General features: G+C 46.8%; 1 protein-coding gene across 3 annotated transcripts in view; it reads left to right on the top strand.

Moving 5' to 3' along the window:
* Positions 1–3010: 3010 nt before the first annotated feature.
* Positions 3011–21802, top strand: part of LOC119926665 (spermatid perinuclear RNA binding protein) — a 119889-nt gene continuing 101097 nt past the window's right edge. For 2 of the 3 annotated variants that reach the window (XM_038744927.1, XM_038744925.1), the window contains exon 1: positions 3315–3382. The gene's annotated coding sequence lies outside the window, so the exon portion shown is untranslated. Of the gene's footprint in view, positions 3069–3314; positions 3383–21802 lie in introns of those variants that run through there. The other variant, XM_038744926.1, reaches the window with a different exon arrangement.

Genomic DNA, 21802 nt, shown 5'->3' on the forward strand with positions numbered 1-21802 from the left:
AAGTGACTTGCCCAAAGTCACGCAGCTGGGCGGAGCAGGGATTAGAACCCACAACAGCTGCCTCCCAAGTCCAGGCTCTTTCCACTGAGCCAGGCTGCTTCTGGGTGAGAGTCGGCCCCCGCATCGAGACCTTTTCTCTAGTGGATCACCCCCCGTGGAGAGTCTCCCATTCTTCAACGAAGCCCCTTCCCCTGGATAATAATAATAATAATAATGATGGCATTTATTAAGCGCTTACTATGTGCAAAGCACTGTTCTAAGCACTGGGGAGGTTACAAGGTGATCAGGTTGTCCCACGGGGGGGGGGGGGGATCACAGTCTTAATCCCCATTTTACAGATTAGGTAACTGAGGCACAGAGAAGTCGAGTGACTTGCCCAAAGTCACACAGCTGACAATTGGCAGAGCCGGGATTCGAACCCATGAACTCTGACTCCAAAGCCCAGGCCCTTTCCACTGAGCCATGCTGCTTGTTCACTCGCCCCTTCTCTGATTTCCAACCGCTGTCCGGCCCCTACCATTCCTGAGCTGCTTTCTAGACCCCCTTCTACACGGTGAGCCCGTTGTTGGGTAGGGCCTGTCTATCTGTTCCTAGCTCTCTTTCCTCCCCCTTCAAAGCCCTACTGAGAGCTCACCTCCTCCAGGAGGTCTTCCCAGACTGAGCCCCCCTTTTCCTCTGCTCCTCCTCCTCCCCATCGCCCCCCATTCCCTCCCTCTGCCCTTCCCCCTTCCCCGCCCCACAGCACTTGTGTATATTTGTACACATTTATTATTCTGCTTTTTTTATTAATGATGTGTATATATCTATAATTCTATTTATTCTATTATTATTATTATTTATTTATTTATTTATCTATTTTGAGGTTGTTGATGTTACTGTTTTGTTTTGTTGTTTGTCTCCCCCTTCTAGACTGTGAGCTCGTTGTTGGGTAGGGACCGTCCTTATATGTTGCTGACATATACTTCTCAAATGCTTAGTCCAGTGCTCTGCACACAGTAAGCGCTCAGTAAATATGATTGAATGAATGAATGAATTGTCTCTGTTGCCGAACTGTACTTTCCAAGCACATAGTACAGTGCTGTGCACACAGCAGGCGCTCTTTAAATACGATTGAATGAATGAGTGAATGAATGAATCTGTTGCAGAATTGTCCTTCCCAAGCGCTTAGTCCAGTGATCTGCACACAGTAAACACTCAGTAGATACGATTGAATGAATGAATTGTCTCTGTTGCCGAATTGTACTTTCCGAGCACATAGTACAGTGCTGTGCACACAGTAGGAGCTCTTTAAATACGATTAATGAATGAGTGAATGAATGAATCTGTTGCAGAATTGTCTTTCCCAAGCGCTTAGTCCAGTGCTCTGCACACAGTAAGCGCTCAGTAGATACGATTGAATGAATGAATTGTCTCTGTTGCCGAATTGTACTTTCCGAGCACATAGTACAGTGCTGTGCACACAGTAGGAGCTCTTTAAATACGATTGAATGAATGAGTGAATGAATGAATCTGTTGCAGAATTGTCTTTCCCAAGCGCTTAGTCCAGTGCTTTGCACACAGTAAGCGCTCAGTAAATACGATTGAATGAATGAATTGTCTCTGTTGCCGAATTGTACTTTCCAAGCACTTAGTACAGTGCTGTGCACACAGTAGGCGCTCTTTAAATACGATTAAATGAATGAGTGAATGAATGAATCTGTTGCTGAATTGTCCTTCCCAAGCGCTTAGTCCAGTGCTCTGCACTCAGAAAGCGCTCAATAAATACGATAGAATGACTGAATCTATTGCCGAATTGTCCCGTCCAAGTGCTTAGTCCAGTGCTCCGTACACAGTAAGCGCTCAATAAATACGATTGAATGAATGAATCTGTTGCCGAATTGTCCTGTCCAAGTGCTTAGTCCAGTGTTCCACACACAGAAAGTGCTCAATAAATTCATTTATTCAATCATATTTATTGAATGCTTACTGTGTCCAGAGCACTAGGCTAAGCACTTGGGAAGTACAAGTCGGCAACATATAGAGACGGTCCCTATCCAACAATGGGCTCATAGTCGAGAAAAAATACAACCTCCCTTCTCTCCTTCTCCAGCCCAGCCCGCACCCTCCGCTTCTCTGCCGCTAACCTCCTCACCGTGCCTCGTTCTCGCCTGTCCAACCGTCCACTCCCGGCCCACGTCCTCCCCCTGGCCTGGAATGCCCTCCCTCCACACATCCGCCAAGCTAGCTCTCTTCCTCCTTTCAAAGCCCTCCTGAGAGCTCACCTCCTCCAGGAGGCCTTCCCAGACTGAGCCCCCTTTTTCCTCTCCTCCTCCCCCTCGCCCTACCCCCTTCCCCTCCCCATAGCACCTGTATATGTTTGTACAGATTTATTACTCTATTTATTTTACTTGTACATATTTACTATTCTATTTATTTTCTTAATGATGTGCATCTAGCTTTAATTCTATTTGTTCTGACGACTTTGACACCTGCCTACATGTTTTGTTTTGTTGTCTGTCTCCCCCTCCTAGACTGTGAGCCCGGTGTTGGGTAGGGACCGTCTCTAGATGTTGCCAACTTGTCCTTCCCAAGCGCTTAGTCCAGTGCTCTGCACACAGTAAGCGCTCAATAAATACTATTGAATGAATGAATGAATCTGTTGCCGAACTGTCCTTTCCAAGCGCTTAGCCCAGTGCTCTGCACACAGTAAGCGCTCAATAAATACTATTGAATGAATGAATGAATGAATGAATGAATGATCCGATTAGGGAGCGCACGCCGCGCTTGCTCCGTCGGCGTAAGGCGCCCGGCCGCCGCGCGGGGGCGCTCCTCCGCGGCCCTCCCAGGTACCGCCCGGACGGCGCTACGGAGTTCCCGTACCCCGCACGCGCGCGCGCCCCCGCGGCCCGTATTCCCCACCCCGGCTACGCTGACGGCGCAGCGGGGCTCAGGTGCCGCGGAGGGCCCGGGGACGAGCGCAACGTCCGTCGAGCGCCGCCGCCGCCGCAACCTACGCCGGCGACGGTTAGGGGCTCGGCGCAGTCCGCGCTCCCAGGTGCGCAGTCGGCGCAGCGGGCAACGGCTCTCAGGTGCGGCAGAGCGGGCTGGGCGCGGAGGGGATGCGGGGGTGGGGGGGAGGAGGCGAGCGGGGGGCGGGGATGCGTTGCCTAGCAACGCAGGGGCCGCCCCCGCTCCCGGCCAATAGCGGGGCTCGGAGCGGTCACGTGGGCCTGCCCCGGTCCTCGCCGCCGCCGCCGCCGCCGGAGCCCCGATCGTCGCCAGGGCAGCGGCAACGGCAGCTTCCCGGAGAGGCGGGCCGGAGGGGGAGGAGGAGCAGCAGCAGCAGCAGCAGCAGCAGCAGCAGCAGCGCCGAGCCTCCGTCGGGGAGAGGGCACCGGCCGCGGTAGGTGCCCCGGGGGCGGCGGGAGCCGGCCGTCCGCCCGCCCGCCCGCCCGCCCGCCCGCGAGCTCGCTCCCCCGGCGCCCCGCATTGTTTATTGTGTCCCCGGGGAGCCGGCGGGGAGGGAGGGCCCCGGCCGGCGGGGCTCGGCTCTTTCTCTCCCCCCGCCCCCCCCCCGGGATTGTGCCTCCGCGCCCCACCAGCAGCAGCAGCAGCAGCAGCAGCGTTGGGCAAGGGCAGGACGGTGCATTCACCTTTGGAGAGGAGGCGGGCCCGGGCCCGGTCCCGGTCCCGGTCCCGGGCCGCCCGCGGACAGAGCGGCCGGGGGACAGGGCCCGGGGGGGGTGGAGGGGTGGAGGGAGTGGGGATGGGGGGGGGATGGGGGAGACGGGATGGGGGGATGGAGGGGGTCGGGATGGGGGGATGGGGAGACAGGGTGGGGGGATGGGGGTTATGGGGGAGACGGGATGGGGGGATGGAGGGGGTCGGGATGGGGTGATGGGGGGATGGAGGGGGTCGGGATGGGGGTTATGGAGGAGACAGGATGGGGGATGGAGGGGGTCGGAATGGGGGTTATGGAGGGAGTGGGGATGGGGGTTGTGGAGGAGATAGGATGGGGGATGGAGGGGGTCGGGATGGGGGTTATGGAGGGGGTCGGGATAGGGGGATGGAGGGAGTCGGGATGGGGGTTATGGAAGAGACAGGACGGGGGGATGGAGGGGGTCGGGATGGGGGTTATGGAGGAGACAGGATGGGGGGATGGAGGGGGTTGGAATGGGGGTTGTGGAGGGGACAGGATGGGGGGATCGAGGGAGTGGGGATGGGGGTTATGGAGGGGACAGGATGGGGGGATGGAGGGGGTTGGGATGGGGGTTATGGAGGGGGTCGGGATGGGGGTTATGGAGGGGGTCGGGATGGAGGGAGTCGGGATGGGGGGATGGAGGAGACAGGATGGGGGATGGAGGGGGTCGGGATGGGGGTTATGGAGGAGACAGGATGGGGGATGGAGGGAGTGGGGATGGGGGTTATGGAGGAGACCGGGATGGGGGGATGGAGGGGGTTGGAATGGGGGTTATGGAGGAGACAGGATGGGGGGATCGAGGGAGTGGGGGTGGGGGGTTATGGAGGAGGCAGGAGGGGGGGATGGAGGGAGTGGGGATGGGGGTTATGAAGGAGACAGGATGGGGGGATCGAGGGAGTGGGGTTGGGGGTTATTGAGGAGACGACAGGATGGGGGGATGGAGGGAGTCGGGATGGGGGTTATGGAGGAGACAGGATGGGGGGATGGAGGGAGTGGGGATGGGGGTTATGGAGGAGACAGGATGGGGGGATGGAGGGAGTGGGGATGGGGGATGGAGGGGGTCGGGATGGGGGCTATGGAGGAGTCCGGGATGGGGGGATGGAGGGAGTCGGGATGGGGAGGGTGGAGGGGGTCGGGATGGGGGGATGGAGGAGGTTCGGATGGAGGGGTCGAGATGGGGCGGAGGGGTGTGCGGATGCCTGGGGCCGGGATTGGGGGTGGGGGACGGATGGAGGGCGTCGAGATCGGGGAGGGGGATGGATGGAGGTGCAGAGTGTCTAGATTGGGGGATGGGGGGTGCAGACCGCCGAGACCGGGACGGAGGGGGTCCGGGGGGGAGGGCGCGGAGATGGAGGATGCCGGCAGTCGGAGGGTGGGGAGGCCCCGGAATCGCAGAGGGAGTGGGGAGAAGGGAGGGGGCGGGGGCCCCGGGGCAATATCTGGAAATTTGGGATCTAGAGTGAAGGATGGCAGGGAGAGGGAGATGGGCATCTAGGGAGATGCCCCAAGTGAGGCTTCCCGATCCGAGGTGATGAAAAGAGTGCCCCATGCCAGGCCCAGGACCCCAAGGAGGCAGACTCACATTTTGAAGGGTGACAGATTGGGCCCGTCTGCGAGTACCCAAGATCTGAAGGACGCCCTGAAAGGAGGGAGTCTCCACATTGTGCAGGGGTTGGGGAGTGGAAATTCCCAAAGGGGAGGGACGGATCCTAGTTTTAGGGCCTTGAGAAGGAATGTCATTGACCGGTGTCCTGTCTAGATGGAGGTTGCTCCCCGAAGGTGAGGTCCCAGGATCAGATTGTCATCGTCTTCACTATGGAGAGGTGGTGAGTGCGGAGCATTATCATCCTTAGGTGCTTGATGTTGGGTTTTAGAATTAGGGTGACGGTGACCGAGAACGCCCATGTTCAGGACAAGGGGATGGGGAAGAAATCCTCTCGTTAGAAATCTAAGAAGGGTTGGGTTATGATATTTTCCAAGTCACGGGGTGCACTGAGCAGGGCCAACATGATACGGGTGATGGGGTGCCAGGTTCTCGCTCCGAAGCCGGGACAGTGCCCTGGAGTTGAGGCCCGAATGTCAAAATGCTTTATCCGTGGCTATATTCATTTATCCAGTCATATTTTTTGAGCGCCTACCCTGTGCAGAGGTACCCAGCACTTGGGAGAGTTCAATCCAACAACAGACAGTCGCATTCCCTGCCCACAGCCAGGTCACGGGCTGTCTGAAGTGGAAAACATTGCTTAAGAGTCTATAGTTTGGTGCGTTTAAGGCCACAGGAGAGGAAAATTGCTTTGATGGAATTTATTTAGGACTCATAGGGGAAAACTCTTCAGCATTGTACTTGGAAGGGTGTATTCGTTGAAGGGGGCAGGGATGTATGTGCAGTGCTTTCAACTTGCGAACACACGGCAAATAACTTCTGGGGTTTAAACATAGATATTTCAGTTGTAGGTCCCCGTTGGGATTCTGTGACTACCGCCAGATTCTTTTGAGATTTGAAGGGGTCAAAGAAACCGCTTCTCCTTTCACAACTTCAGTACGCAAAGGAGTCCCTAAGAACCCACTTAAAGATCAGAACGCTTTTTGACTGTACGGTACTAAATTCATGATCTCGCCAGACATTTTAATGGATTATTTTTGTCATGTTAATCCTCCACTTCAGTACTGCTCTGATGGTTTCTTGTGGCGCTAATGTCCTTGGGGCAATTTAAAATAAAATACTAAGTGCCTGGTATTCCCGTTGGAACCTAGGGAGATTTATGGATTGGTTTCACTCTTTTGAGAATTCAGGAATTGTCTAAATGTGAACACTGCTGTACAGAAGATAAGGTTGAGTGAAAGCAGGAACTATAACTGAACTTATCCTCGGGATTACTGGAGAGGCTGACTGGAAATTTGAATTTAGTAGCATGTTCATTTGCAGTTTTGTTACTCTGCTAGGGCAAACTTTCATGGAAACCAGTTCATTTTTAAGTCACGTTTTCAAGCTTTCAGGTAGCAAAATAGCATCATGCAAACGTGGCTATAGAGGGTCATTTTGAAGGAGAAATGCTGTGGAGTCAAACCTTGTCAGGATGCTGAGATTTGATATCGTGCCTCTGGATTAGGAAGTATATTTGATCACCTTGACCCTCTGTTGGGTGTTACATGCCGTAAGATTCAAGAAGAATGGGTGGCATTTGGAAATTCTCATCCAAATATTGCCATCATTTCTCTCTAGCAGTTTTTGAATCCATGGTCACAATCCTTTGAGTGGATCTAATGCAAACAGAATGCTAAATTCTAGTAGTTTTTGCCCCAGTGCTGCTATCGAGGGTGGGCTGAGGTCCAAGATAAAAATTTTTCAACATAGTTTAAAAAATTTAAAATCTTTATAATCCAAAGGAGACTGAGATTGGCTAAATGTGGTGTAGGAATTTGAGGGTCAAAATAACTGAAGCCTCTTTAGTCAGAGAAGCAGCATGGCGTAGTGGCCTGGGATGGCCCTGGGAGTCAGAAGGTCATGGGTTCTAAACCTGGCTCTGCTACTTGTCTGCCTTGTGGCCTTGGGCAAGTCACTTCACTTCTCTGTGCCTCATCTGTAAAATGGGATTGAGATTATGAGCCCCTCGTGGGACAGGGGACTTTGTCCAACCCCGTTTGCTTGTGTCCACCCCAGTGCTTAGTTGAGAAGCAGCGTGGCTCAATGGAAAGAGCCCGGGCTTTGGAGTCAGAGGTCATGGGTTCAAATCCAGGCTCCGCCACTTGTCAGCTGTGTGACTTTGGGCAAATCACTTAACTTCTCTGGGCCTCAGTTACCTCATCTGTAAAATGGAGATTAAGACTGTAAGCCCCCTTGGGACAATCTAATCACCTTGTAACCTCCCCAGTGCTTAGAACAGTGCTTTGTATATAGTAAGCACTTAATAAATGCCATTATTATTATTATTATTATTATTGTTACAGTGCCTGGCACACAGTAAGTACTTAACAAACACTATAATAATAATAATAATAATAATTATTATTATTATTATTCTCAGTTGATCAAGCCACCCACCCATTTGTACTTGTTTCCTTGCCTCCAACAATCAAAAATGCCTGTTTCCTAATCGTCTCTAGGGAATTGAGAGCATTGATATTAACCTCTTTCGAATCCCTTAAAAGAATTGTTATGTGAAAACCTGATATCAATACTATTTCTCTAATGCAGAGTACATTTTCCGTAAACCACTTTATTTTTTCAAATAAAATTCATTCTTGAAAATTGTTTATAGTGAGATTTTTGATGACAACAAAATCTTCATTGTATGAGGAATATGGGACCTTTTTTTTTTCCAAAGGAACACCTGACATTTCTGCTTCTCAATGGTCATCAGGTTTTAATTCCTCCATCACGGCAGAGGCTTGAGAAACAGTGTGGTCTAGTGGATAGAGTACGGGCCTAGGAGTTGGAAGGACCTGGGTTCTGATCCCGGCTCCATCCCTTGTCTGCTGTGTGACCTTGTGAAAGTCATTTCACTTCTCTGGGCCTCATTTAACCTCATCTATAAAATGGGGGTTAAGACTATGAGCCCCCTGTGGAACAGGGATGGTGTCCAACCTGATTAGCTTGTATCTACCCCAGCGCTTAGTTCAGTGCCTGCTGCATAGTAAGCACTTAACAAATACCACAGAAACACACACACACACACACACACACACACACACACACACACACACACACACACACACACACACACACACACACACACACACACACACACACACACACACACACACACACACACACACACACACACACCCCCCCCCCCCCCCCCCCCCCCCCATTGTAATTAGGAAGCAGGAATCCTGAGGGTGCTTCCAAACGTAGACTTTCCTGTGGCATTGTGATGACATACACTGCTTCACTCAACTGGGGGTTATTTAAGGTAATAAGGGATGTAAACAATACCATTGCCAATACATATGCCAGTTGTCTAATCAGAACTGCATTTCAGGCATACATTTTAGAAATGTGGTGAGAAGAAATGAACTAAGGGCATTAGAGCGAATTGATTTATTGCTTTCTCTATCAGAAGATTTGTACTTTAAACAAAGCCCCTTATTTGTTAAAATCAGTTATTCGTCTATTAGAGATTGTTCTAATCTGTTGACAGTGTCTATTCCCTCGGAGGGAGAGGATTTTAAATGTTTTTTTATGTTGTGGTTTGGTTACTAGTTTTAAGAAGCCTCCAGATGCTAACGTGATTGACATTACAGAACGTAAGAAGTAAATTGCTTTATTAGACATTTATTTGGCTTGAGGTTTGTTATGCCACACTCCAGTAGTAACTTTCTTCTATGCAAGCTGATGGAATTGTTCATTAACTTGTATAACCAAATTGGGGCATCTATTACTATTACACTTTCCTGAACAGCCTCTTTGTTTATATTTGTTTTGCTTAGGTTTTTTTTTTATTGGAAGATTAGGTCATTTTAAAAACCTGTTTGCCTGTAGAAAAGCTCTTGATAACAGGTAATTATGGGAGGCCTCGATTTAATCCAATTTGAGAAAACTGTTTATTGAAGTATGTTAATTCAATTAGGAGATTAAAATAGAAAAGGAATGAAGAGGGCATATGTTAGGTGCTCAGTATGGTAACCAGCATGTGAAACTATTGCTACTATTGGTGTAAAGCAGACCAATTTTTCACATGTGTATATGTATATCTAAACATGTGTATATATACACACACATGTATCTTTTTTTAATGTTAGGAACAGTTCTCCTTTAAAATACGCTGACGAAGCATCTTATTTAGTCTTTTCTGTGACTGATTTGAGAGGTCAGGTTCTTCGTTTGTGAATTAGTATTGCAAATTTGCTTGGAGATATGGGTATTAAAAATTTCCTCTGACTTGGTTGTGTAATAAAAACAATATAAAAAACAGTGTCCTTTTTCAAATCGTTAGAAACATTTCAATTGTTTCTATTGATCGCTTCAAATTGTGTGCTATCACAGCCCACTTTCATTTGGAAAGTGAGCATTCTATAGCGGTTGTATAATAAATCTGGAAGCATTTCTAACTCACCGATACGGTATATATACGTTAAGACCTCCGTTTCTGCAGGATTTACTGCCAGTTGCAGTTCATCCATTTTTCCAATGAAAAAGGGGTCGCGTTCTTGCAAAATCCTGCTTTGAGGAATACTCACACTGTAGTGCTTACCTGTTTTGATGCCGGACATACAAACCTTTCTTTGGTCACCACGGAGTGCTGTATCCAAACAGGCTTGCTTTGTCCAAAGAGTGTTTCCTAATTCCCTAACAAGACTGTAGCCAAAACACATAATGGAAACTCTGATTATGGCTCTATGTCTTTTAGGTGTCCAGGGTTTTCATAATCTTCTTTGGTCAGATCATCATTTCTGAAATTAATCCTTTTTATTATATCTTACCCACCCCAAATAGCTGCTTTCCTAAAGGGAAGAGAAAAACATAAGCTAGAAAAGAGGTAGGGGAGCGCTCAAGGGATCATTTACTTGGGTGTTGAAATAGTAACAATTTTGGAAATACCTGGTCAGCTTTTCACAAAGTGGCATTTAATCTAAAGATTTTGATTTGATGCAATAAGACTCTCGTTGTGCATTTCCTCTCATTCTTATTAGATCTTGGCCTAGTTAAACATTAAATGCTCATTGACTATAGGATACTAATACTGAAATCATCATTTGGGGTAAATACAGGGGTGGACATGAAGCAGAATGGCTTGATGTGTTCCTTCTGGCTGGAATGATTTCAAAGGACATTAATCAATCAGTGGTATTTATTGAGCGCTTACTGTGTGCAGAGCACTGTACTAGGCACTTGGGTAAGTACAGTTCAGTAGATTTGGTAGGCACAATCCCTGCTCACAAGGAACTTCCAGTTTAGAGGGGGAGACAGTAAAACAACAATGCCTACCTGTTCAACTTTATGAAAATGACTGAGCAAATGAAATATTCTTTCAGGACCGAATATATTCCTCGCTGGACTCAAATGATCAAAGTACTTCTGAGTGACAGCCCTCCTCCAAACAAACTTCCTCCACTTTCTTCTGTGGACCTTAGTCACTTTCTTTTGGGTTCACTGGAACCTAAAATGCTGCATTTATCCAGGGCTGAAAGTAAAAATTGACTCATACCACAATAGGGTGGGAGGACCAGGGCATTTAAAGGGCCCTCCAATAAGCCCAGGCATCCTGCAGAGGGGAGGCAAGGTTTTAGCATCTACAGCTTTAACATCTATTTATTTATTTATGCAGATTAATGTCAATCTCCCCCTCTAGAATGTGAGCTCCTTGTGGGAAGGGAATGTGTCTGTTGTTGTATTGTACTCTCCCAAGCACTTAGTTCAGTGCCTTGCACCCAGTAAGTGCTCAATAAATGCGATTGAATGAATGAATGACTAGAGCCTTCCATCAAACAGTCCTCAGACTTACACAGCACAGTTGGTTCCTGAAAACCACTGGAAGTTGGAACCCATTTTCTCATAGGGGCAATGTTTTAATTGGGGAATTGGATTCCGAACCTAGGTTGAATACCTTATCTGCATCAAAAGGATCAATTATTCAGTGCTATTTGTTGAGTCCCAACTGAGTGTGAAGCATTGCATTAAATGGTTGGACGAGTATACAACAGAAGCAAGGCCCTGGCCCCCGGGAGCTCACATCTACTTGGGGAGACGGGCAAAAACTATTTACCAATAATGCATGTAGGAGAATAGTAGTACCCAGAATGTAGAGAAGCAACTTGGTCTAATGGGAAAAACATGCACCTGGGAGGGAGAGGACTTGGGTCCTAATCCCTACTTGCCTTTTGCGTGAACTTGGGCAAGTCACTTAGTTTCTCTGTAGTTCAGTTTCCTCATCCATAAAATGGAGAGTAAGAACCTATTCTCCCACATGTTTTTTTAATGGTGTTTGTTAAGTGCTTACTATGTGCCGGGCACCGAACTAAGCATTGGGGTAGATATTAGCTTATGGGGCTGTACACAAACCGTGTCCTGTTTATCTGGAGCAGGGACTGTATCTGACCTGATTAGTTTGTATCAACCCTGTACTTAGTGCAGTGCTTTGTGCATAGTAAGCACTTAACTCACCATTATTCGTATGCTTATTATTACTTCAAGAATGTCATGAATTCTGTAAATAAATGCACAGATGCAAATGTTCATATGCACATGTGTGTACTCAATAAATTATAGATTAATTTGCTGCTTCTCCCGACTGAGCCCGTTGTTGGGTAGGTACCGTCTCTATATGTTGCCGACTTGTACTTCCCAAGCGCTTAGTACAGTGCTCTGCACACAGTAAGCACTCAATAAATATGATTGAATGAATGAATTTGCCTACATGAATGTATGTATATTGTCAGGTTGTTAATGTCATACAAGCAAGGACTGTGGCTTGCTTCTTTTGTGTGTTCCCTTTGCTAGTACACTGCTTTACGCTCTGGTGCCCAATAAACACTACTGATTGATCAGGTAACAATCTCCACCTCTTCCCCTCCCGCATCATCTTCATGTACTGTTTTTTTAATGGTTTTTAAGTGCTTATTGTACGCCAGGCTGTGTACTAAGAGCTGGAGTAGATCCAAGATAATCAAATTGAACACAGTCCCTATCCCACATAGGGCTCACAGTCTTAGTCCCCATTTTACAGATGAGATAACTGAGACACAGAGAAGTTAAAGTGACTTGCCCAAGTTGACACAGCAGACAGTTGGTGGAGCCAGGATTAGAACCCAGATTCCCTGAATCCCAGGCCCATGCTGCTTCCCACTCTCCTGCTTCTAATCCTCACTTACTCTCAATGCCAGAGTGGACATTTTTCCTTTCCAAATCCACCAGATGATAATTCTCTCTATATTCAAAACCATTCTGAAAAACTGCCTTCCCCAGTTAATTCCCAGGATCGAAACTTGTATAATCCCCTTAGCCATATGTAGCATTATATTTGTTTATTCCCACACTTATTGTGGGCCGGGAATATGTCTGCCAGCTCTGTTGTACTCTCCTGAATGTATAGTACAGTGCTCTGCACACAGTAAGCACTCGATAAATACGATTGAATGAATGAATGAATAAGTGCTCAATAACACCATTGATCCTGTGTATTTACATTTGTTCAACTGTACTTTTGATTATTTTGATTACCCATTAATATTTTTATACCTGCCTACTCTTGGTAAACTCTTTGTGGCTGGCAGTGTGTCACTTTTTTGTCGTTGTTACTCCCAAATTCTTAGGACGTTGCTGCCAGGGGAAAGTACACAGTAAATGCCATTGCTGCTACTACCTGGAGCTCAAAATATGTTTGACAACTAAGGAAGAAGTGTGGCCCAGTGGAAAGAGCACAGACCGGAGAGTCTGGGGACTTGAGTTCTGTCACTTGCCTGCTTGCTGGCCTTGGGCAAGTAACTTCTCTAGGCCTTAGCTTCCTCATCTGTAGAATGAGAATTCACTACCTGTTCTACCTCCTACTTAAACTGTGAGCCTTATATCGGGCAGGGGCTGTGTCTGACGTGATTATCTATTCTGTCATCTTGTATCTCTCCCAGTACTTAGCACAATGCTTAACCCATAGTAGTAGCAATTACTCAGTGCTTTCTGTATGCAGAGCACTGTACTTAGTGCTGGAAGAGAGTATACAAATGGGAATTAGACATGGATCCTGATCCTTGAGGGGTTCACAATCAATCAGTGGTAATTTATTGAGTGCTTATTAAGTGCCGAGTACCATACTAAGTGCTTGGGAGGATGCGATACAATGGAATTAGTTGACAGGTTCCCCTCCCATAACCAGTTTTTGGTCTAGATGGGGAGATGAAGATTCCTCCTTTGGGTGGTAGGAAGCGGGATGGGATGGGGAGGGTTTGGGGTGGGGTGTTCTCCTGAGAGGGGAACTGGTGCTGTTTCCTGAAAGGCTGCGTGACTAGCAAAAAGAACATGGTGGGAGCAGGCAGAGAGTTCCTCAGCCATGGGAGGGATGGGGACAGTAGGGGACTGAGGGCCCACAGGGAGACCAGCCTGCACATGCCGGATGTTTCTCTTGGCTGGAGGTGAAGAGTGTTCGGAGAGGCACTGTGGTGGCTTTTATACTTGGCCTGGCACACACAGAGCATGCCAGAGGCAGGCAGAGGGTTCCTCACTTGTGGTGGGAGAGCCTAGACCACGCATGACACACGTTTCGCTCATCTGTGCTTAACAGATCCCATTATTATTATTAGCAAGTCTTTTGGCGTGCTTTCAATTTCTTCTCATTTGGTCTGGCAAGGGAACTGCAGCAGAGGAAAGGAAAACACTGTGGACCCATGGGCCATTGGGCCTTTCTGGGAGGAGTTTGTCTTCCTTACAAAAGTGGAAAGCTACACTCACCTCAGAGGCACAGCTAAGTTTTATAAGAGATTACTCAGAGGTGAAACCTCACTTTCTGCTTGCTCTTCTCTGCTATCTCTGTTACTGCCTGCTTTGGAGCCTGCCAGAAGATTTACCCTTACCTTTGCTTCGCTCTGAGACATGGGGCGAGAGACTTTTCTCTTTGTTGAATACCTTTTTTTAATGGTATTTAAGCACTTACTGTGTATCAAACACTGTACTGAGCACTGGGGTAGGTCCAAGTTAATTAGGTCAGACACAGTCACTGTCCCGCATGGGGCTCACAGTAGAAGTAGGAGGGAAAACAGGTATCTCTATTTTAGAGTTGAGGAAGCTGAGGCACAGAGAAGTTAAGTGACTTGGCCAAGATCACACAGCAAGCAATTGGCAGAGCTGGGATTAGAACCCGTGGCCTTCTGACCCCCAGGCCCGTGTTCCAACTGTGGTAAAATAGGCCAGGGACCTAAGGACTAACTTTCTAGATCTGTGATAATAATATTACTAACTAATAATAACAATAATACTAACTGTGGTATTTGTTAAGCACTTACTATGTTCCAGGCACTGTATTAAGCGCTGAGGTAGATATAAACTAATTGGGTTGAACAAAGTCCCTGACCCATATGGAGCTTACAGTCTTAATCCCCATTTTACAGATGAGGCCTAGAGAAGTGACATGACTTAACCAAGGCAGGTGGCAGAGCCCGGTTTAGAACCCAGATCCTTCCGACTCCCAGCCGGGTTTAGAACCCAGATCCTTCCGATTCCCAGGCCTGTGCTCTATCTGCTAGACCATGTGATCCAATCCCCTTTCTCCGGTAAAGTCTTAAAGCACATGCTGCGGATGATTGCTCATCTGACGATTAATTTTTGCACGTGCAGCTTTAAATCTCAGATGGTGAATTTCCATTTTATTCTTTCCAATTGTAATATTGATTAAACATAGACTTTGCCCAAGATTCAGTCAGAGAACATTGCAGCCATGGTAACCAGAGCTTTTGTAGAGTTTCCCCTTGGATCTTGGCCAATCTCCCAACCCCTTTTATTCCTTTTCTGTGCCATGGGTGCAGGAGGGTTTACTCTTTGGCCTGGTGGGTTTCAGCACGGTGGCCCCAAATGTCACAAATCACAAAGTGCTACCAAGTTCAGCTTTCTAATTTCCACAAGCGAAGTATGGAGTTAAAATAGGGCGGCTTCCCTTTGCATATGATAATAGAGGTGCAGAGAGGTCACAGGCGGAGCTACGACTTCCGTGCCTCGACTACAGGTTCTGTTGTCTCTTCAGTTAGGCCCATTGGCCTCTGAGTGGGTGTGGTAAAATGACTGCCTTTTATTAACGGAAGTCAGTTACCTCAAAGTGATTTGGGCGCTAGTTCTAACAGTAGGAAGTACATAAAAGGTCTTAAATTATTACATACCTCTCGGAAGATTACATTTTTGCCGTGGGTCAGATAATATCATGAGCTTTGCCTTAGACCTGATTCTGGATCATTTCCAGTTTCTCTAATGGCTGGAGCCAGTGAGACCGGATTCTTGCTGCCCGTAGGTGGCATTTTCACCACTAGTTTCCTATTATTGAGATTAAAAAAAAATGCCTAGCTATGGATCCGATGCCTTTCTTTGATATAACAAAGCATATCTGAACAAATAGCTGGGTCCTGCTAGCCCTTGATCTCCTGATTCTGAATCTAGGTAATTGATTTTTATAACTTTTGGTATGTCACTGAGCTCTACATGCATTTGATCTGATTGTAACTTTAACCTACGTCTGCAAAGTTAACCAAATTGAATCGCCGAGAGCTTTAAAGTGATCCCAACGCTTCTCAGTCAATAGATACAACTTGAAATGGTGTCTATTTTAGGCCCTGCCGTACTATTTGACTCTTAGTTATAAGTATCTGCTCAATATGTATTTTTATGATTGCTCTTTTGAAGACAACACGTTAAAGACTGCCAGCAAGAACCTTAAGCTTCCAGTTGGGATGAAGCATTACTTGTTTGTTAAAAATAAAGGTCATATATTTGGCACAACCTCCAACACAGGTCCTTAGTATTAATAATCAAGGTATGGGAATTGCTGTCTCCCTCATTTCCCCTCTTCCTTCTCCTTTCTGGGTTGCCCTTGTACTTGACTTTGTACCTTTTCTTCATCCCAGTCTCAGCACCACAACACTTATTTACATATCCACAATTTGTCTCCTCCTCTAAACTCTTGTCTTCCAACTCTTTTATTTTGTACCCTCCCAAATGCTTAGTACAGTGCTCTGCACACACTAAGCATTCAATAAATACCAATTTAATTATGGAATTTGTTAGGCACTGTGTGTCAGGCCCTGGGGTTGATTCAAGCACATTGGGTTGGACAAGTCCCTGGCCCATGAGGGGCTCGCAGCCTCAACCCCCTTTAACAGATGAGGTAACTGAGGCACAGAGAAGTGAAGTGACTTGTCCAAGGTCACGCAGCAGACAAGTGGTGGAGCCAGGATTAGAACCCATGACCTTCTGACTCCCAAGCCCCTGCTATCCTCTATGCCATGCTGCTTTTATTAGATTGATTGCCAAAGCTCAAATCAATCCAAGTGCTATGAAAAAATATGGCAGAAAATATAAACTTGCTTATCCATCAGTGGTTTTCAGGTACTCACCTGATAATTTAGGTGCAGCCCCCAACTACATAAGTGTTTGTATTGAAAATGACATTTTAACTTTTTAGTAGGTTTTTTTTTTGCCTAGTCATCTCCCATTTAAAACCATTTGTCAATCAATATTATGTATGAATGCCTGTTCTGTTCAAAGTACCATACTAAGCACTTGGGAGAATACAACAAGAGTAAGGTAGTCACGAGAAGGAACATGGGCTAGTGGAAATAAAGATCATGGGTATGAGCTCTGGTTCTGACTGCCACTTGCCTGTGTGACCTGGGGCAAATCACTTAATGTCTTTGTACCTCAGTTTCCTCATCTGTAGAATGGGGATTCATTCCCTGTTCTCCTTTCCTCTTGGATGGTGAGCCCCAATGGGACAGGGACCCATAGGGGCTTATGCTGATCTGCATGAGTTGCATCTAATACAGTGCTTAATAAATGTTGCCACAATTATTATAATCTCTGCCCTCGAGCAGCTAACAGTGCAGTGCGAGACAGAAAAACAAATTACACACTGGAGGAAGAAGTAAAAGAGGATATATGCGTGTGTTAATTCTTGAATAGTAGTGTTTAAGTTAAGAGTTAGGTTAAAATATTTAAGTGCTGCAGGCAGTTGAGTGTGCACCAGTATTTAGGTGATGCAAAAGTGCTGAAGTGGCCATAGAATTAACTTGGGGAGATTGGAGACTGATTGGCCAAGAAATCTAGGAGGAGGTCTGATTTCAGAGGGCTTTGGTGTGGTAAGAGCTGTGTTCTGGCAGATTTGAAGCGAGAGGGAGTTTCAGGGAGGGGAAAAGGCTTGAGCAAGAAGTAGGTGGTGGGATAGATGAGAATGAGGCACAGTAAGCAGCTTAGTATGAGAGGAATGAAGAATGTGAACTGTGGGGTAGTGGGTTAAGGGGATAAGTAGGAGGGAAGGAGTTAATTGAGCATCTTAAAGCCAATGTTCAGGAGTTTCTGCTTGATGCAGAGAGGGATGGGCAACCATTGGAGGAGTGGGAGGATTTGTGCAGAAATATGTTGAAGAAAAATGATCTGGGCAGCAGTGTGAAGCATGGGCTGGCGAGGGAGATCAGAGGCAGGGAAATCAGTGAGGAAGCTGATACAGTAGTTGGGATGTGGCAAGTTCCTGGATCAGCATGGTGGCCATTTGGATGAAGAGGAAGGGGCACTTACTTCAGATATTGGAGAGGAAAACTGGAAGAATTTGGTGACACATTTAATATGGAGCTTGTAAAAAGGGAGAAGTTGAGGATAATGCCAAGGCTAAGGGCTTGAGAGATGGAAAAGATGTTGATGTCACTTGTTTTGGTTAAGTCATGTGGAAGAGAGGAGATAAATTCAGTTTTGGGGCATATTGAACTTGATGCACCTATGGGAAATTTCTTGGAGGCAGGAGGAGAAGCGAGGTTGCAGAGAGGGAGAGATGTTGGCGCTGAGGGACGTAGATTTCGGAGTCATCCACATACGGGTGAGAGTTGAAGCCCTGGGCGTTGGGGAACTTGCCAGGAGAGTGAATGAGTAAACAAAGATGAGAAGGGGACCCAGAACAGAGCCCCGATGGACACTCACAGTTAAGGGGTGGAAGACAGAGAAAGAACTGGCAAAGGAGACCAAGAAAGGAACAGTTCACAGTTTTGAAAGCAGCCAAAGAGGTCGAGGAGGATTGGGTTATGGAAGAGACTCTTCAATTTGGCAAGGAGGAGGTCATTGGTGACGTTGGAGAGAGAGCAGTGTCAGTGGAGCGAGGAAAGCAGAAACCAGATTGTAAAGAGTGAAGAAGGGAATTGAAGAAGAGGACGTGTGGAGGCAGTGGGTGTACATATCCTGTTCACAGGAATGGGAGGAGGAAAATGGGGTGATGAAGAGCAAAGTGGATTCCAGAGAATATTTTTTATGACAGGGGCTACGTGTGTTTGGAAGCAGAGGGGGAAGTAGTCATCAGAGTAAGCAGTTCATAACATTGATCAGGGAGGGAAGAAGAGCGTGCACTAGTGTTTTTAGAAGGTGAGAAAGGATGGGATTTGAGGCTGTGAAAGGGGTTTGATTTTTTTTAAAGCAGGCGGGAGATACTCTGAGAGACAGCTGAACCGAATGAAAGAGTGGAGATTGGGGTGGGAGGAAGTTGGAGAGGTGAGGAGACTGGGTAGCCCATCCTGGTTTCAGTTTTGTCAACTATGTGATCGGCACAGTCATTGAGACAAGAGAGGGATGAGATGGGGGCACCTGCCACCTTGGGAAGGTGTTAAAGGTCAGGGATAAACTGGTGGAGGCAGTGGGCATGTGGGAGTCAATGAGGAAAGCAGTCCTTTTTTTTTAATGGTACTTGTTAAGCGCTTACTATATGTTCTAAGTGCTGGGATAGATACAAGTTAATAATAATCAGGCCAAATACAATCCCTGTCCCACATGGGGCTCTCAGTCTAAATAGAAGGGAGAACAGGTATTGAGTCCCCATTTTGCAGTTGAGGAAACTGAGGCACAGAAAAGTGAAGTGACTTGCCCAAAGTTACACAGCAGGGAATTGGCAGAGCCGGCTTTAGAACCCAGGTCCCCTGACTCCGAGGCCTTTTCTCTTTCCAGTAGGCCATTCTGCGTTCCTCTAGGCTGTAGAAGAAGGGGGTACAGGCATAAATGCGGAGCACAGCAGCTTGCCACACTCCTATTTCCTCTGCCTTATCCCCCAGTGCCCTTACCAATAACACAGTGGTGTAGAATCCCTGCTCCGCCGTGTCTGCTGTGTGACCTTGGGCAAGTCACTTAACTTCTCCGAGCCAGTTACCTCATCTGTAAAATGGGGATTAAGACTGTGAACCCCATGTGGGACAACTTGATCATCTTGTATCCCTCCCAGCTCTCAGAACAGTGCTCTGCACATAGTAAGCACTTAACAAATGCCATTATTATTGTTATTATAAAGCTTGAACCAAGTCAATACCCTGGAATATTTTGGCTCTAATTTCAGCACTGTAAACGTTGCCCCTAACAATGGTTTATCTATATTCCAACACAAGATCTGAAGATATAAGCATGAATCCATGATCAACTTCCTGTTTTCCTGTTCCGGGCATAGGTCAGCCAAGAAGCTCCAGTTTTCTCATTTGTGAATTCTTAATGGAGATGAAACCTCAGTAGTGCAAGACTGTCCTTCAAAAAGACCTTGGTTATGGTGGAATGAAATAACAGCGTTATTGTTTTGCATGGTCATAAGCATTTAGGTCATAAGCATAAGGGAAGCAGCGTGGCTCAGTGGAAAGAGCACAGGCTTTGGAGTCAGAGTTCATGGGTTCAAATCCCGGCTCTGCCAATTGTCAACTGTGTGACTTTGGGCAAGTCACTTAACTTCTCTGTGCCTCAGTTACCTCATCTGTAAAATGGGGATTAAGACTGTGAGCCCCCTGTGGGGCAACCTGATCACCTTGTAACCTCCCAGCACTTAGAACAGTGCTTTGCACGTAGTAACCACTTAATAAATGTGAACCTGTTGTTTGGTAGGGACTGTCTCTATATGTTGCCGACTTGTACTTTTCAAGTGTTTAGTACAGTGCTCTGCACCCAGAAAGCACTCAATAAATATGATTGAATGAGTGAATGAATAGACACGATTGAATGAATGAATAAATGCCATCATTATTATTATTATTTAGGGGATATAAATTCTGACAGTGGTTAAATTTCACTTGTACACAAATCTTCACTAGGAATGCAAATGTTCTTCCATACTTTCTATGGGGGCAAAGAGACCTAAAGTAGCTTAGAGGAAGAGAGGGTGGAATTGTAGCAAGCACGGATGAATCTGAAATGTCCTAAGATGGCCTAGTGGTTGGATATCCTCCAGCAGAGATCTGCGGTCCGATGGCAGGGGTGAAGGCAGCAAAACTGTGGTGGAGACTGTAAACTTTAAGCTCCCTGTGGACCGGGTCTGTGTCTACCAGGAAGCAGCCTGGCCTAGTTGAAAGAGCACAGACTTGAGAGTCAGAGGACCTGGGTTTTTATCCCGGCTCTGCCAATTGCTTGCTCTGTGACCTTGGACAAGTCACTTCACTTCTCTGTACCTCGGTTACCTCATCTGTAAAAACAGAATTTAAGTCCTCCACCCTCCAACTTAGACTGGAAAGCCCATGTCGAGGGAAAGGGACTGTATCCAACCTGATACACTTGTATCTACCTCAGAGCTTAGGACAGTGCTTGACACATAGTAACAAATACTATAAAATAATTTTTTTTTTAAAAGCCAGCTTTAATATATTGTTTCTTCCCAAGCTCTTCTGCACACAGTAAGCTCTCAGTTAATACTATTAATTGAGATCCAGGCCTGGGGTTTGATGATGTGTGATTGAAGCGATTGAGGATGAGGAAATGAATGCCTGAGTCAAAAATCTTGAAAATCACTGCTCTATATAAGTGCATGTAGCAGGTTCAGGAAATGAATAGGGCTGTATATCTTCGTATACAAGATAGAGTTCCTATTCTTTGTTGTGTAGTGTTGGCCATTCATGTAACCCAGTCTAGGACTGGAATCAGGAAATGGTTGCTTGCTGTTTGGCAGGGGCTGAGCATAGGGAAAGAGGCATATCCCGGAGCCCTACTTGAGCTCACTGTGGTTGGCGGGTTGGATAAAATTACCTTGAAACTCCACCTGTTCAGCCCTTTACCCTCCACTTTGCCAGGTCAGTATGGCGAGTGGAAAAGGACAAAACTGTTTGTGATGCTGCTGGTAGGGAGGAAGACAAAGGAGGGGTTTCCTCACTGTTTTGTCTCTGGTGTCTTAAAATTTTAAGCCCTGGGGAAAGGAAGTTTGGGGAGAATGATTGATGGGTGTGATGGAACTTTGTCAAATTAGTGAAACTGGTTCCTGCCAAGTGAATCTCTGCCACAGGGGCAGTTGTGATTATATTAGACTTGGGGGACAAAGAGTGAAAGGCTTTAATGCAAATAGATTTCATCGCAATGTGGAAAAAAATGCAGTACTGCTACCAGGCAGAATAGCTTCTTAAGTTTTCTCCTGTACTGTATTTAAGTAAAAAGTTAACATCCATCTATCAGTGGTATTTATTGTGTACCACTATGTGCAGAGCACTGTAGTAAACACTTGG

The sequence above is a fragment of the Tachyglossus aculeatus genome, chromosome 4 (genome assembly GCF_015852505.1).
Source record: "Tachyglossus aculeatus isolate mTacAcu1 chromosome 4, mTacAcu1.pri, whole genome shotgun sequence".
NCBI classification, from domain to species: domain Eukaryota; kingdom Metazoa; phylum Chordata; class Mammalia; order Monotremata; family Tachyglossidae; genus Tachyglossus; species Tachyglossus aculeatus.